Source organism: Crinia signifera, chromosome 12, assembly GCF_055691185.1.
Source record: "Crinia signifera chromosome 12, ASM5569118v1, whole genome shotgun sequence".
Classification (NCBI taxonomy): Eukaryota; Metazoa; Chordata; class Amphibia; order Anura; family Myobatrachidae; genus Crinia; species Crinia signifera.
In genome coordinates this window covers 47525333-47539482 of record NC_139228.1, presented here as the reverse complement: position 1 = coordinate 47539482, position 14150 = coordinate 47525333, and positions in this window count along the sequence as shown.

Here is a 14150-nt window from a genome sequence, read left to right as displayed (position 1 = left end):
CAGGGTTGTCCCCTGAGCTCCCTTCTATACGTGTTTGCGATCGATCCCTTCGTCAGGAGGATTGAGAGCAGCACGTTGGAGGGGTTGCAGCTGTCTCCGGAGTGCACATTGAGAGTGACAGCCTATGCGGATGATGTCACTGTTGTCCTGTCATCCGTGGCAGAGACCGGTGTGATCGACCAACTGTTCCAGGATTATTTTGAGGCTTCTGGTTCTAGAGTGAACCAGGACAAGAGTGAAGTTTTCTGGATGGGGGAAGAGGGAGAAGAGTTTTCTCTCCCGGACACCTTCCCTGTGGCCAAAGACAATATCAAAATTCTTGGCATCCAATTTGACCATGGAGATTATTCCACCTTAAATTGGGAGCGGAAGTTGGAGGATGCAACCCAGAAAGTGTGCTTCTGGAGGGGACAAAAGTTTTCCCTAAGGGAAAGGGTTGACATCTGCAAAACCTATTTGATACCAATATTTTTGTATGTCAGCTATGTCTGTTTTTTGCCTCAGTCAATGTGGTCCAAGTTATGTTCCCTGTTCTTCCAGATGCTCTGGGGGAACAGGATGAACATTGTCAAGAGAGGTATCACGTACAGATCGAGGGCTGAAGGGGGCCAGGACATGGTCAATCCCGTAGTCTTTTTTGTAACAGCTTTTTTAAAGCTAAACATTGGCAGCCTCTTTTTAGGGGAGCCCCCTCGATGGGTACATGGATTCTTGGAATGGTGGAATCCTTTTTCTAGAGCATGGATAGATGGTGGTCGATTGAAGAAACCTTGGTCTAGGCGAGGTTACCTCCCGATCTACGTGATCTTGTCCATCAGGATGATATCCAAGTGGAGCTTGACAACTGGTGATGTGAGAGATCTCTCGAGAAAGGAGTTGGGAAAGAGGGTCTTACAGATCTATTTCCTGGCTCCACTGGCTCTGAGGGACTGCCCAGGGACTGTCTGTTCAGCAGGTCTGAAGTTGCTCAATGAGCGACGCATTCCTCTGAAGTTTAGAGACATTGCCTGGCTCTCGTTTCTAGGGAAGCTTTATGTTAAGGGGAACCTTAAGTTTCTAAGTACCAATGACCGTGGTTGCCCACGTGAGGAATGTCTAGGGGAGGAGGAGACGATAGACCACTTTATTCTTAAGTGTCCCTTTAATGTAAGTGTTTACAAATCAGTATCAATCTCTTTAGGTATCCCTTGTCTTTCGGGGCTCAGTTACCCGGAATGGGCCTACGGAGCTTTCAAAGGATACGGGAATTTTGATTTATGCACAATTTATATAGTTAGTTTAGTGGTTAGGTATCACACGTGGAATGCACGGTGTCATATTGGAATCAGGCAGAAAATCCTTCCTCTTAGGTCGGTGGTGGGCCTCATTCTGCACGATGTGAAGGTGGTGATGGATATGGAAAAGGAGAAGCTGGATGCCATCAGCTGGTCTCGTTGTGGGGCCAGCTGAAGCCTCCTTGAGTAGGTGGCTTTCAGTGACTCTTGGAACATTCTGGGATCCTTTTCTTTTCTTACACTTATTAGTAAAATCAGTCATGAAAAAAAATGGTTTACATACATCTTACATGCACATAATATTTGTTTACTTATATTAATGTTGGATGGTTGTATGAAGGTGGGGAGTGTTTGAAAATGAGTGAAGTCCTGTGGGTATTGGAAATGAATGACCATATGTATAAAGGTGATGGGTAATAGATTGGTGATGGTTTTGTTTTTTAAGGTGGATGTGTGATTAGTATATTTGGTATGTGAGTGAATGGTGGATGGAAAAATGGATAAAGTATACATGGTGTTGTCTTCTTTGTGGCATGAATGAAGAATGCTTGGGGAGTATGTGTATAAATGAGTATGAAAGGGTATGAGTGAAAATAAAGGATATTTCCTTTAAAAAAGGGAAAGCATACGGGCCTAGGAAATAGGCTCATGGGTAAGCCATAAAGGGCTTGCGTACAAAGTTTATATATATGTTTATGTAAAGCATACAGTCATACTAAAGACATTGGACACTCTATATGATATGCTGATGGAATTTCTTGAAATAAAGCCTAAAGGCCTATATGAGGAATATGCAGGATTTTTTAAACAATAAATAAAAGTGTTATGATATGTAATAACATCAGGAATACATGGAAATTATGTTTATGTTCAAAGTTTATGATTTTTAATACCTTTGTATATTTGTATATTGTTTTTTATATGATATATTTTTGTAAAAAAAAAAAAAAACTGTAATGTTGCAATTCATAAATAAAATGAAGCATGACAATGCCTACAAGTCTAAATCTGCATTTTCAGCCTTCTAGCTCCTTTCGTTAAGGAGATATTGCAAGGCATTTGGAAAAAATGTCAATGCGGTTTTCTCTAAGGCGGAATAAGCTGGGGCAGATTTTTCAACGCTATCTTGTTCACACAATGCCTACAAGTCTAAATCTGCATTTTCAGCCTTCTAGCTCTTTTCGTTAAGGAGATATTGCAAGGCATTTGGAAAAAATGTCAACGCGGTTTTCTCTAAGGCGGAATAAGCTGGGGCAGATTTTTCAACGCTATCTTGTTCACACAATGCCTACAAGTCTAAATCTGCATTTTCAGCCTTCTAGCTCTTTTCGTTAAGGAGATATTGCAAGGCATTTGGAAAAAATGTCAACGCGGTTTTCTCTAAGGCGGAATAAGCTGGGGCAGATTTTTCAACGCTATCTTGTTCACACAATGCCTACAAGTCTAAATCTGCATTTTCAGCCTTCTAGCTCTTTTCGTTAAGGAGATATTGCAAGGCATTTGGAAAAAATGTCAACGCGGTTTTCTTTAAGGCAGAATAAGCTGGAGCAGATTTTTCAACGCTATCTTGTTCACACAATGCCTACAAGTCTAAATCTGCATTTTCAGCCTTCTAGCTCTTTTCGTTAAGGAGATATTGCAAGGCATTTGGAAAAAAATGTCAACGCGGTTTTCTCTAAGTCGAAATAAGCTGGGGCAGATTTTTCAACGCTATCTTGTTCACACAATGCCTACAAGTCTAAATCTGCATTTTCAGCCTTCTAGCTCTTTTCCTTAAGGAGATATTGCAAGGCATTTGGAAAAAATGTCAACGCGGTTTTCTCTAAGGCGGAATAAGCTGGGGCAGATTTTTCAACGATATCTTTTTCACACAATGCCTACAAGTCTAAATCTGCATTTTCAGCCTTCTAGCTCTTTTCGTTAAGGAGATATTGCAAGGCATTTGGAAAAAATGTCAACGCGGTTTTCTCTAAGGTGAAATAAGCTGGAGCAGATTTTTCAACGCTATCTTGTTCACACAATGCCTACAAGTCTAAATCTGCATTTTCAGCCTTCTAGCTCCTTTCGTTAAGGAGATATTGCAAGGCATTTGGAACAAATGTCAACGCGGTTTTCTCTAAGGCGGAATAAGCTGGGGCAGATTTTTCAACGCTATCTTGTTCACACAATGCCTACAAGTCTAAATCTGCATTTTCAGCCTATTAGCTCTTTTCATTAAGGAGATATTGCAAGGCATTTGGAAAAATGTCAACGCGGTTTTCTCTAAGGCGGAATAAGCTGGGGCAGATTTTTCAACGCTATCTTGTTCACACAATGCCTACAAGTCTAAATCTGCATTTTCAGCCTTCTAGCTCTTTTCGTTAAGGAGATATTGCAAGGCATTTGGAAAAAATGTCAACGCGGTTTTCTCTAAGGCGGAATAAGCTGGGGCAGATTTTTCAACGCTATCGTGTTCACACAAAGCCTACAAGTCTAAATCTGCATTTTCAGCCTTCTAGCTCTTTTCGTTAAGGAGATATTGCAAGGCATTTGGAAAAAATGTCAACGCGGTTTTCTCTAAGGTGGATTAAGCTGGAGCAGATTTTTCAACGCTATCTTGTTCACACAATGCCTACAAGTCTAAATCTGCATTTTCAGCCTTCTAGCTCTTTTCGTTAAGGAGATATTGCAAGGCATTTGGAAAAAATGTCAACGCGGTTTTCTCTAAGGCGGAATAAGCTGGAGCAGATTTTTTAACGCTATCTTGTTCACACAATGCCTACAAGTCTAAATCTGCATTTTCAGCCTTCTAGCTCCTTTCGTTAAGGAGATATTGCAAGGCATTTGGAAAAAATGTCAACGCGGTTTTCTCTAAGGCGGAATAAGCTGGGGCAGATTTTTCAACGCTATCTTGTTCACACAATGCCTACGAGTTTAAATCTGCATTTTCAGCCTTCTAGCTCTTTTCGTTAAGGAGATATTGCAAGGCATTTGGAAAAAATGTCAACGCGGTTTTCTCTAAGGCGGAATAAGCTGGGGCAGATTTTTCAACGCTATCTTGTTCACACAATGCCTACAAGTCTAAATCTGCATTTTCAGCCTTCTAGCTCTTTTCGTTAAGGAGATATTGCAAGGCATTTGGAAAAAATGTCAACGCGGTTTTCTCTAAGGCGGAATAAGCTGGAGCAGATTTTTCAACGCTATCTTGTTCACACAATGCCTACAAGTCTAAATCTGCATTTTCAGCCTTCTAGCTCTTTTCGTTAAGGAGATCTTGCTAGGCAGTCTTGTTCACGTGAGCTCCTGAGAGAACCAGCCAGCGGTAGCCACTCCCCCAGCCTCCCCGGGCTCGGGGGGAGCTTTTGCGGGAGAGAATAGGCAAGCACCCGGTGCGGGGTTGCCTAGTTGCTAGCAGCCGTCAGATACCAGTGGTTCCCCCTCTGGGCTTCCCTGAGCTTGGGGACCCAGAGGTGGGTACGTGGGAGCGGGCACCCGGTGCGGGGACGCTTTCTTGCTGCAGCACCTAATATGATGGAAGAAGAAAGCCGGCGGTCGGCTAAAACTGACACATCGGCACAGTTAAGCAGTGCACCCGCAGGTGCAAGAATGGCCGAGAAGGTTGTTAATGATGGAGAGGGTCCCCCGGAAGACTCCAGAGGTACCCCTGCACAGAGTGTGGTGTGGGGTGAAGGAACGGAGAAACCCGCCGCGAATGCCACCGGCGGTAGCGGCACAACAGCAGCTACGGGGGACCATGGTTCTTCAACACCCATTTCAGATGACACCAGTGTCAATGAGAGGGAAGATGAGCATCTCGATATGATGGGACTGCAGGATCTAAGAAGAGAGTACGGCAGAACCAGCAAGAAACTTCTAAAGGCAAAGTCACGGCGTGCTACATGCCATCACTGGGAGAAGAGTTTGCTGAAAGAAGAAATTGCTACCCACATGAAGTCCCTGATCAAGATTGAAAAAAGAATCGAGCAAAAGCAAGGAGAAAAAAGAAAACCAAAATCTTCTCCAGCGCCAGACGGGTTAACGGAGAGCAAGGTGATCGCAGTTCAACCTGCAGTGTGTGACGTCACCATGGAAAAAGCCAGACTCGTGGAGCACAGGAGTGCGGGAATCCCACTGTCGGAAGCTGGCAAGACCCGGAGTGTCATGGCGCCCGTGAGAGAGACGGAGACGGCGGCTGGATGTCTGGAGCAGCGGGGACCCCAGGACGCGGTGAGTATGGAGACTGAAGTTCTTTCTGATGACGCTGCATACCTGGGGACCCCTGATGCGTTCAGGACACAAACCCGTCTAGCGGTGATGCAGCCGGCGGCTGCTGTGAATGTGTCAGTGACAGCGGGCGCACTGGGCGGCTTAGTGACAGATAGTCAAAAGCCGGGTCCCAGCGTTGCGCACGCTGAGACAATGCAGAGTATGGACAATGCGCTAAATGCAATTAGAGAGAACATTGGCAAGTTTTCACAGGGGCAGAAATGTTTAAATGAAAAAAAATTGTCAGTTAAAGAAAGGAATGTGTTTGATACTATATTTGGTGAGATTGGTGCGCCAGAAGGTGCTATGGGTGCAATAAAGATTATTGCAGCACAATTGGAAAAAAATACTAGTGATGAAAATGTGTTTGGAAAAAAAAATGGTGATGTGTCGACAGAAAATGTGTCGACCAAGGTAAAAAAACCAATTTCCTATGCAAAGGCTGTAAAAAATGTTCCTAGTACAAATGTTAGTGAGGAATTACCTGGTCCTAGTACAAATAACATAAGAAAACGTAATTTAATACAATTTAAATGGATTGACACTAACCCAGTGCCGTCACAGACAACTTTTTTAAATATGATTTTTTCCCTAGACGTTTGTGCAAAAGACCTATCAGCATGCATTCACCCCGACAGATCCCCCATTTTTGATTTAAGTTTTATTTCCCCCCACAAGATGCAGAAAGTGCTAACAGAATGGGAGGCAAAAAAATTTGATACAAAATATTTTGGGTACACAGTGTTTTCTACATCACAGCCAGAGGATACCAGAGTTAAAATTTTAGTCAGAAATGACATGATTCCGCCGGAGGATATCCGTTACTGGCTCAGTCGCCAATGCAACTTGAAGGGTGATATGATGAAGGTGGGGTATACACTTGGTGTATGGGGGGGTGCGTGGTCTGTCACAGTGAGGCTGAACCAGGTTGGGGGGAGAACCGCGCACCTGCCATCGGCCGCCTACATTGGCCGGGATAGAATCCAAGTTTTTTATCCCGGCCAACCTAGAACATGTTTTAAATGTGGCAAGGAAGGTCACAATAGTAGCGAATGTGGGGAGATAAAATGCTCCTTGTGTGGCGAATCTGGCCACCCCTCAAAGACCTGCAATAAGGTAACCTGCAACCTTTGTGGGTTTGAGGGGCATCCATACAGCCGTTGCCCTGACTCCTTGAAAAATATAACTGACAGATCAGATGCAGCCAAAATGAAAAAATATACAAAAGCTGTAATTAATAAGGAAAAGAATATTGAATGGAGTAAAGGTGATGATGAGGTGGAGGGTGAGTTTTTTGAAGTCGTAAAAAAAAGTAAAAAATCTGTGAAAGGGAAAGAAAAAGGAAAAACGGATATTGACTTGTCAAACAGATTCCTGTGTTTTTCTGATAATGAAGGGGACGAGGAGAGGGAGGAGGAGAAAGATGGTGAGGGAGAGGTATATAAAGTAGATGACGAACTTGTGTTTAAACCCCAAAAAAAAAGAAAGTAAAATTGAAAAAGGCAAGAAAAAAATGGAAAAAAAATTTGACATAAAACATAAACAAAATGAAAGTAGAGAGAAAGAGTTAATTAAACATAGAATGAAAACGGTTGACATGCTTGATCAAAATGAGTGTTCTGAAGAAGACATGGATAGTACTGTCAATACGGAAGACTCGGATGAGTCCAATAACACTATTGTAAGGAGAGCTGCTTGCAAAGGGGATATGAGTGAGACTGACGTCTCGACCAAAAGCTGTGAGCTGACAAAAAAAAAGCCACCTGATGTGACTAACAAAGGTGGTGATGGTTTGTCTGAGGTAATGGATGTGGTTATGAATGTGGTGGGTGGTGGAGAATGCAAGGACGGTGGTGGGAAGGGTGAAAGTAAATAAATTTGTTATAAGATTCTCTTTCTACAAATTTTTTCATGGCTCCCCACCTCATTAGATGTGCCACTCTTAATGTGGCCTCCATATTATCGAACCAGGCTCAGTTTATGGCTTACGATTTTTTAAAAAGCGAGGATTTTGACATACTTTTCCTTCAGGAGACCAGAGTGAGTACCCTTGAGGTTCTTCATAGAGCCAAGAGGGAATGGACGTAAGGCCCCTCATTCTGGTCTCTTGCAGCTGAGCCTTATAGTGGAGTGGCGGTCCTTTTCACCGACAAGGTAACCGTGAACAGATTTGTAGAATTAGATGTTGGAAGATGTATGATTTTGGATGTCAGCTTCAGAGGGCAGGACCTGAGGCTAATAAATATCTATGGTCCCCAGAGTGCCTGGGACAGGAAATGCCTTTTTGAGCTGATAAAACCATTTTTATACACAGCTCAGCAGGTCGTTTTTGGAGGCAATTTCAACGCCGTGGTAAGACCAAAGGACAGAGGAGGTTCCAAAAACAATAAAACCCTGAGTGATGATGCAAATTTCTTAGTAAAAATGGTTAGACAGGCAGGGCTGGAAGATGTTCATATTAAACACTCTCCAGACCTCACGGGTTTCACTTATTTTAGTGGTAGAAATAGGTCTAGAATAGATAGATTTTTTGTTAAAAGAGGTTCAAAAACTTTACCCCCCAAGGTAGAGCCAGTAGAATTCTCTGACCACTGTTTTCTCTCTTTTTCTTTGAATGCTTCGGAGACCATTCAGAAAGGAAGAGGCCTGTGGAGATTGAACTCTGAACTCCTGAAGGATGAGAGCGTGATGCAGTCCCTAAGAAGTCTCCTGATGGACCATGAATCACTGTTGGAGGCAGGCTGGAGTAGATCGGAGTGGTGGGAGGTAATGAAAAAGAAAGTCCAGGGTTTCTTCAAAAGACTGGTAAGGAAAAAGAACTTGAAAAAGAAAAATGCCTACTATGCTCTTAAAAGGGAATTAGATTTCTTGATCTCTGAGGGTGGAGATAGTGGGGAAATCTCCCGAGTGAAGTCTCAGATGAGAGAATGTCAGTATGACCGATTAGCGTCTTTGACCCTGGAGAGGGATTATGGTGTATACCACTCACCTGATCCCTACCAGGATTGTAGAAAAGTGATCGGGGTAAAAGAGATCAGGGGTTTGCATGATGGACAGGATGTGCTTCAAGAGGGGAGGGAAGGCATCCTGAAAGTTGTGGAGACCTATTACTCTGATCTCTTGTCTGAGAAGCCACTCATCAGAGAAAGGATGGAGTCTTTCCTGGAGGAGACACCAAACCTGGTGAATCCAGGTATTGCTCTTGACTGTTTGGACAACAAGATAAGTGTAGAAGAAGTTAGGGAAGCAATTGATGGTTTGTCATTGAAAAAGTCACCCGGGCCTGATGGCCTAACATCGGAGTTTTACAAAGAGCTATCTGATGTCATAGCTCCCTGTCTCACGGAGGTCTTTAATATCTGTTTAGAGGAGGGTGAACTGTCTCCTTCCATGAGACGGTCGGCCCTTATCTTGTTGTTCAAAGGAAAGGACCGTGCTCGTATTGAGAATTGGCGCCCCATCGCTCTTCTGAATACGGACAGAAAGATTCTGGCAAAAGTTTTCTTTAACAGAATTATGGAGTTCTCAAGAGAGCTTCTTTCCCCTTCCCAGCACTGCACTGTGAAAGGGCGAAGCACCTTTAGTGCAGTCCTTGGTGTCCGGGAAGCCGTGGAACGGTGCAGAGCTGGAAAGATTGGGAAATACATGCTGGCTTTGGATCAATCAAAGGCCTTTGACCGTGTCAATCACAAGTACCTATGGGCACTACTGGAAAGGTATGGCTTTCCGCAAAAGATGGTAAATTGGCTAAAAATCTTGTACAGAAAGGCCGAGAGCTTCCCTCTTGTCAATGGTTGGGTTGGGCCCTCTTTCAGTGTGGACTCCGGTGTACGTCAGGGTTGTCCCCTGAGCTCCCTTCTATACGTGTTTGCGATCGATCCCTTCGTCAGGAGGATTGAGAGCAGCACGTTGGAGGGGTTGCAGCTGTCTCCGGAGTGCACATTGAGAGTGACAGCCTATGCGGATGATGTCACTGTTGTCCTGTCATCCGTGGCAGAGACCGGTGTGATCGACCAACTCTTCCAGGATTATTTTGAGGCTTCTGGTTCTAGAGTGAACCAGGACAAGAGTGAAGTTTTCTGGATGGGGGAAGAGGGAGAAGAGTTTTCTCTCCCGGACACCTTCCCTGTGGCCAAAGACAATATCAAAATTCTTGGCATCCAATTTGACCATGGAGATTATTCCACCTTAAATTGGGAGCGGAAGTTGGAGGATGCAACCCAGAAAGTGTGCTTCTGGAGGGGACAAAAGTTTTCCCTAAGGGAAAGGGTTGACATCTGCAAAACCTATTTGATACCAATATTTTTGTATGTCAGCTATGTCTGTTTTTTGCCTCAGTCAATGTGGTCCAAGTTATGTTCCCTGTTCTTCCAGATGCTCTGGGGGAACAGGATGAACATTGTCAAGAGAGGTATCACGTACAGATCGAGGGCTGAAGGGGGCCAGGACATGGTCAATCCCGTAGTCTTTTTTGTAACAGCTTTTTTAAAGCTAAACATTGGCAGCCTCTTTTTAGGGGAGCCCCCTCGATGGGTACATGGATTCTTGGAATGGTGGAATCCTTTTTCTAGAGCATGGATAGATGGTGGTCGATTGAAGAAACCTTGGTCTAGGCGAGGTTACCTCCCGATCTACGTGATCTTGTCCATCAGGATGATATCCAAGTGGAGCTTGACAACTGGTGATGTGAGAGATCTCTCGAGAAAGGAGTTGGGAAAGAGGGTCTTACAGATCTATTTCCTGGCTCCACTGGCTCTGAGGGACTGCCCAGGGACTGTCTGTTCAGCAGGTCTGAAGTTGCTCAATGAGCGACGCATTCCTCTGAAGTTTAGAGACATTGCCTGGCTCTCGTTTCTAGGGAAGCTTTATGTTAAGGGGAACCTTAAGTTTCTAAGTACCAATGACCGTGGTTGCCCACGTGAGGAATGTCTAGGGGAGGAGGAGACGATAGACCACTTTATTCTTAAGTGTCCCTTTAATGTAAGTGTTTACAAATCAGTATCAATCTCTTTAGGTATCCCTTGTCTTTCGGGGCTCAGTTACCCGGAATGGGCCTACGGAGCTTTCAAAGGATACGGGAATTTTGATTTATGCACAATTTATATAGTTAGTTTAGTGGTTAGGTATCACACGTGGAATGCACGGTGTCATATTGGAATCAGGCAGAAAATCCTTCCTCTTAGGTCGGTGGTGGGCCTCATTCTGCACGATGTGAAGGTGGTGATGGATATGGAAAAGGAGAAGCTGGATGCCATCAGCTGGTCTCGTTGTGGGGCCAGCTGAAGCCTCCTTGAGTAGGTGGCTTTCAGTGACTCTTGGAACATTCTGGGATCCTTTTCTTTTCTTACACTTATTAGTAAAATCAGTCATGAAAAAAAAATGGTTTACATACATCTTACATGCACATAATATTTGTTTACTTATATTAATGTTGGATGGTTGTATGAAGGTGGGGAGTGTTTGAAAATGAGTGAAGTCCTGTGGGTATTGGAAATGAATGACCATATGTATAAAGGTGATGAGTAATAGATTGGTGATGGTTTTGTTTTTTAAGGTGGATGTGTGATTAGTATATTTGGTATGTGAGTGAATGGTGGATGGAAAAATGGATAAAGTATACATGGTGTTGTCTTCTTTGTGGCATGAATGAAGAATGCTTGGGGAGTATGTGTATAAATGAGTATGAAAGGGTATGAGTGAAAATAAAGGATATTTCCTTTAAAAAAGGGAAAGCATACGGGCCTAGGAAATAGGCTCATGGGTAAGCCATAAAGGGCTTGCGTACAAAGTTTATATATATGTTTATGTAAAGCATACAGTCATACTAAAGACATTGGACACTCTATATGATATGCTGATGGAATTTCTTGAAATAAAGCCTAAAGGCCTATATGAGGAATATGCAGGATTTTTTAAACAATAAATAAAAGTGTTATGATATGTAATAACATCAGGAATACATGGAAATTATGTTTATGTTCAAAGTTTATGATTTTTAATACCTTTGTATATTTGTATATTGTTTTTTATATGATATATTTTTGTAAAAAAAAAAAAAAAACTGTAATGTTGCAATTCATAAATAAAATGAAGCATGACAATGCCTACAAGTCTAAATCTGCATTTTCAGCCTTCTAGCTCCTTTCGTTAAGGAGATATTGCAAGGCATTTGGAAAAAATGTCAACGCGGTTTTCTCTAAGGCGGAATAAGCTGGGGCAGATTTTTCAACGCTATCTTGTTCACACAATGCCTACAAGTCTAAATCTGCATTTTCAGCCTTCTAGCTCTTTTCCTTAAGGAGATATTGCAAGGCATTTGGAAAAAATGTCAACGCGGTTTTCTCTAAGGCGGAATAAGCTGGGGCAGATTTTTCAACGCTATCTTGTTCACACAATGCCTACAAGTCTAAATCTGCATTTTCAGCCTTCTAGCTCTTTTCGTTAAGGAGATATTGCAAGGCATTTGGAAAAAATGTCAACGTGGTTTTCTCCAAGGCGAAATGAGCTGGAGCAGATTTTTCAACGCTATCTTGTTCACACAATGCCTACAATTCTAAATCTGCATTTTCAGCCTTCTAGCTCTTTTCGTTAAGGAGATATTGCAAGGCATTTGGAAAAAATGTCAACGCGGTTTTCTCTAAGGTGGAATAAGCTGGGGCAGATTTTTCAATGCTATCTTGTTCACACAATGCCTACAAGTCGAAATCTGCATTTTCAGCCTTCTAGCTCTTTTCGTTAAGGAGATATTGCAAGGCATTTGGAAAAAATGTCAACGCGGTTTTCTCTAAGGCGGAATAAGCTGGGGCAGATTTTTCAACGCTATCTTGTTCACACAATGCCTACAAGTCTAAATCTGCATTTTCAGCCTTCTAGCTCTTTTCGTTAAGGAGATATTGCAAGGCATTTGGAAAAAATGTCAACGCGGTTTTCTCTAAGGCGGAATAAGCTGGGGCAGATTTTTCAACGCTATCTTGTTCACACAATGCCTACAAGTCTAAATCTGCATTTTCAGCCTTCTAGCTCTTTTCGTTAAGGAGATATTGCAAGGCATTTGGAAAAAATGTCAACGCGGTTTTCTCTAAGGCGGAATAAGCTGGGGCAGATTTTTCAACGCTATCTTGTTCACACAATGCCTACAAGTCTAAATCTGCATTTTCAGCCTTCTAGCTCTTTTCGTTAAGGAGATATTGCAAGGCATTTGGAAAAAATGTCAACGCGGTTTTCTCTAAGGTGGAATAAGCTGGAGCAGATTTTTTAACGCTATCTTGTTCACACAATGCCTACAAGTCTAAATCTGCATTTTCAGCCTTCTAGCTCCTTTCGTTAAGGAGATATTGCAAGGCATTTGGAAAAAATGTCAACGCGGTTTTCTCTAAGGCGGAATAAGCTGGGGCAGATTTTTCAACGCTATCTTGTTCACACAATGCCTACAAGTCTAAATCTGCATTTTCAGCCTTCTAGCTCTTTTCGTTAAGGAGATATTGCAAGGCATTTGGAAAAAATGTCAACGCGGTTTTCTCTAAGGCGGAATAAGCTGGGGCAGATTTTTCAACGCTATCTTGTTCACACAATGCCTACAAGTCTAAATCTGCATTTTCAGCCTTCTAGCTCTTTTCGTTAAGGAGATATTGCAAGGCATTTGGAAAAAATGTCAACGCGGTTTTCTCTAAGGCGGAATAAGCTGGGGCAGATTTTTCAACGCTATCTTGTTCACACAATGCCTACAAGTCTAAATCTGCATTTTCAGCCTTCTAGCTCTTTTCGTTAAGGAGATATTGCAAGGCATTTGGAAAAAATGTCAACGCGGTTTTCTCTAAGGTGGAATAAGCTGGAGCAGATTTTTTAACGCTATCTTGTTCACACAATGCCTACAAGTCTAAATCTGCATTTTCAGCCTTCTAGCTCCTTTCGTTAAGGAGATATTGCAAGGCATTTGGAAAAAATGTCAACGCGGTTTTCTCTAAGGCGGAATAAGCTGGGGCAGATTTTTCAACGCTATCTTGTTCACACAATGCCTACAAGTCTAAATCTGCATTTTCAGCCTTCTAGCTCTTTTCGTTAAGGAGATATTGCAAGGCATTTGGAAAAAATGTCAACGCGGTTTTCTCTAAGGCGGAATAAGCTGGGGCAGATTTTTCAACGCTATCTTGTTCACACAATGCCTACAAGTCTAAATCTGCATTTTCAGCCTTCTAGCTCTTTTCGTTAAGGAGATATTGCAAGGCATTTGGAAAAAATGTCAACGTGGTTTTCTCCAAGGCGAAATGAGCTGGAGCAGATTTTTCAACGCTATCTTGTTCACACAATGCCTACAATTCTAAATCTGCATTTTCAGCCTTCTAGCTCTTTTCGTTAAGGAGATATTGCAAGGCATTTGGAAAAAATGTCAACGCGGTTTTCTCTAAGGTGGAATAAGCTGGGGCAGATTTTTCAATGCTATCTTGTTCACACAATGCCTACAAGTCTAAATCTGCATTTTCAGCCTTCTAGCTCTTTTCGTTAAGGAGATATTGCAAGGCATTTGGAAAAAATGTCAACGCGGTTTTCTCTAAGGCGGAATAAGCTGGGGCAGATTTTTCAACGCTATCTTGTTCACACAATGCCTACAAGTCTAAATCTGCATTTTCAGCC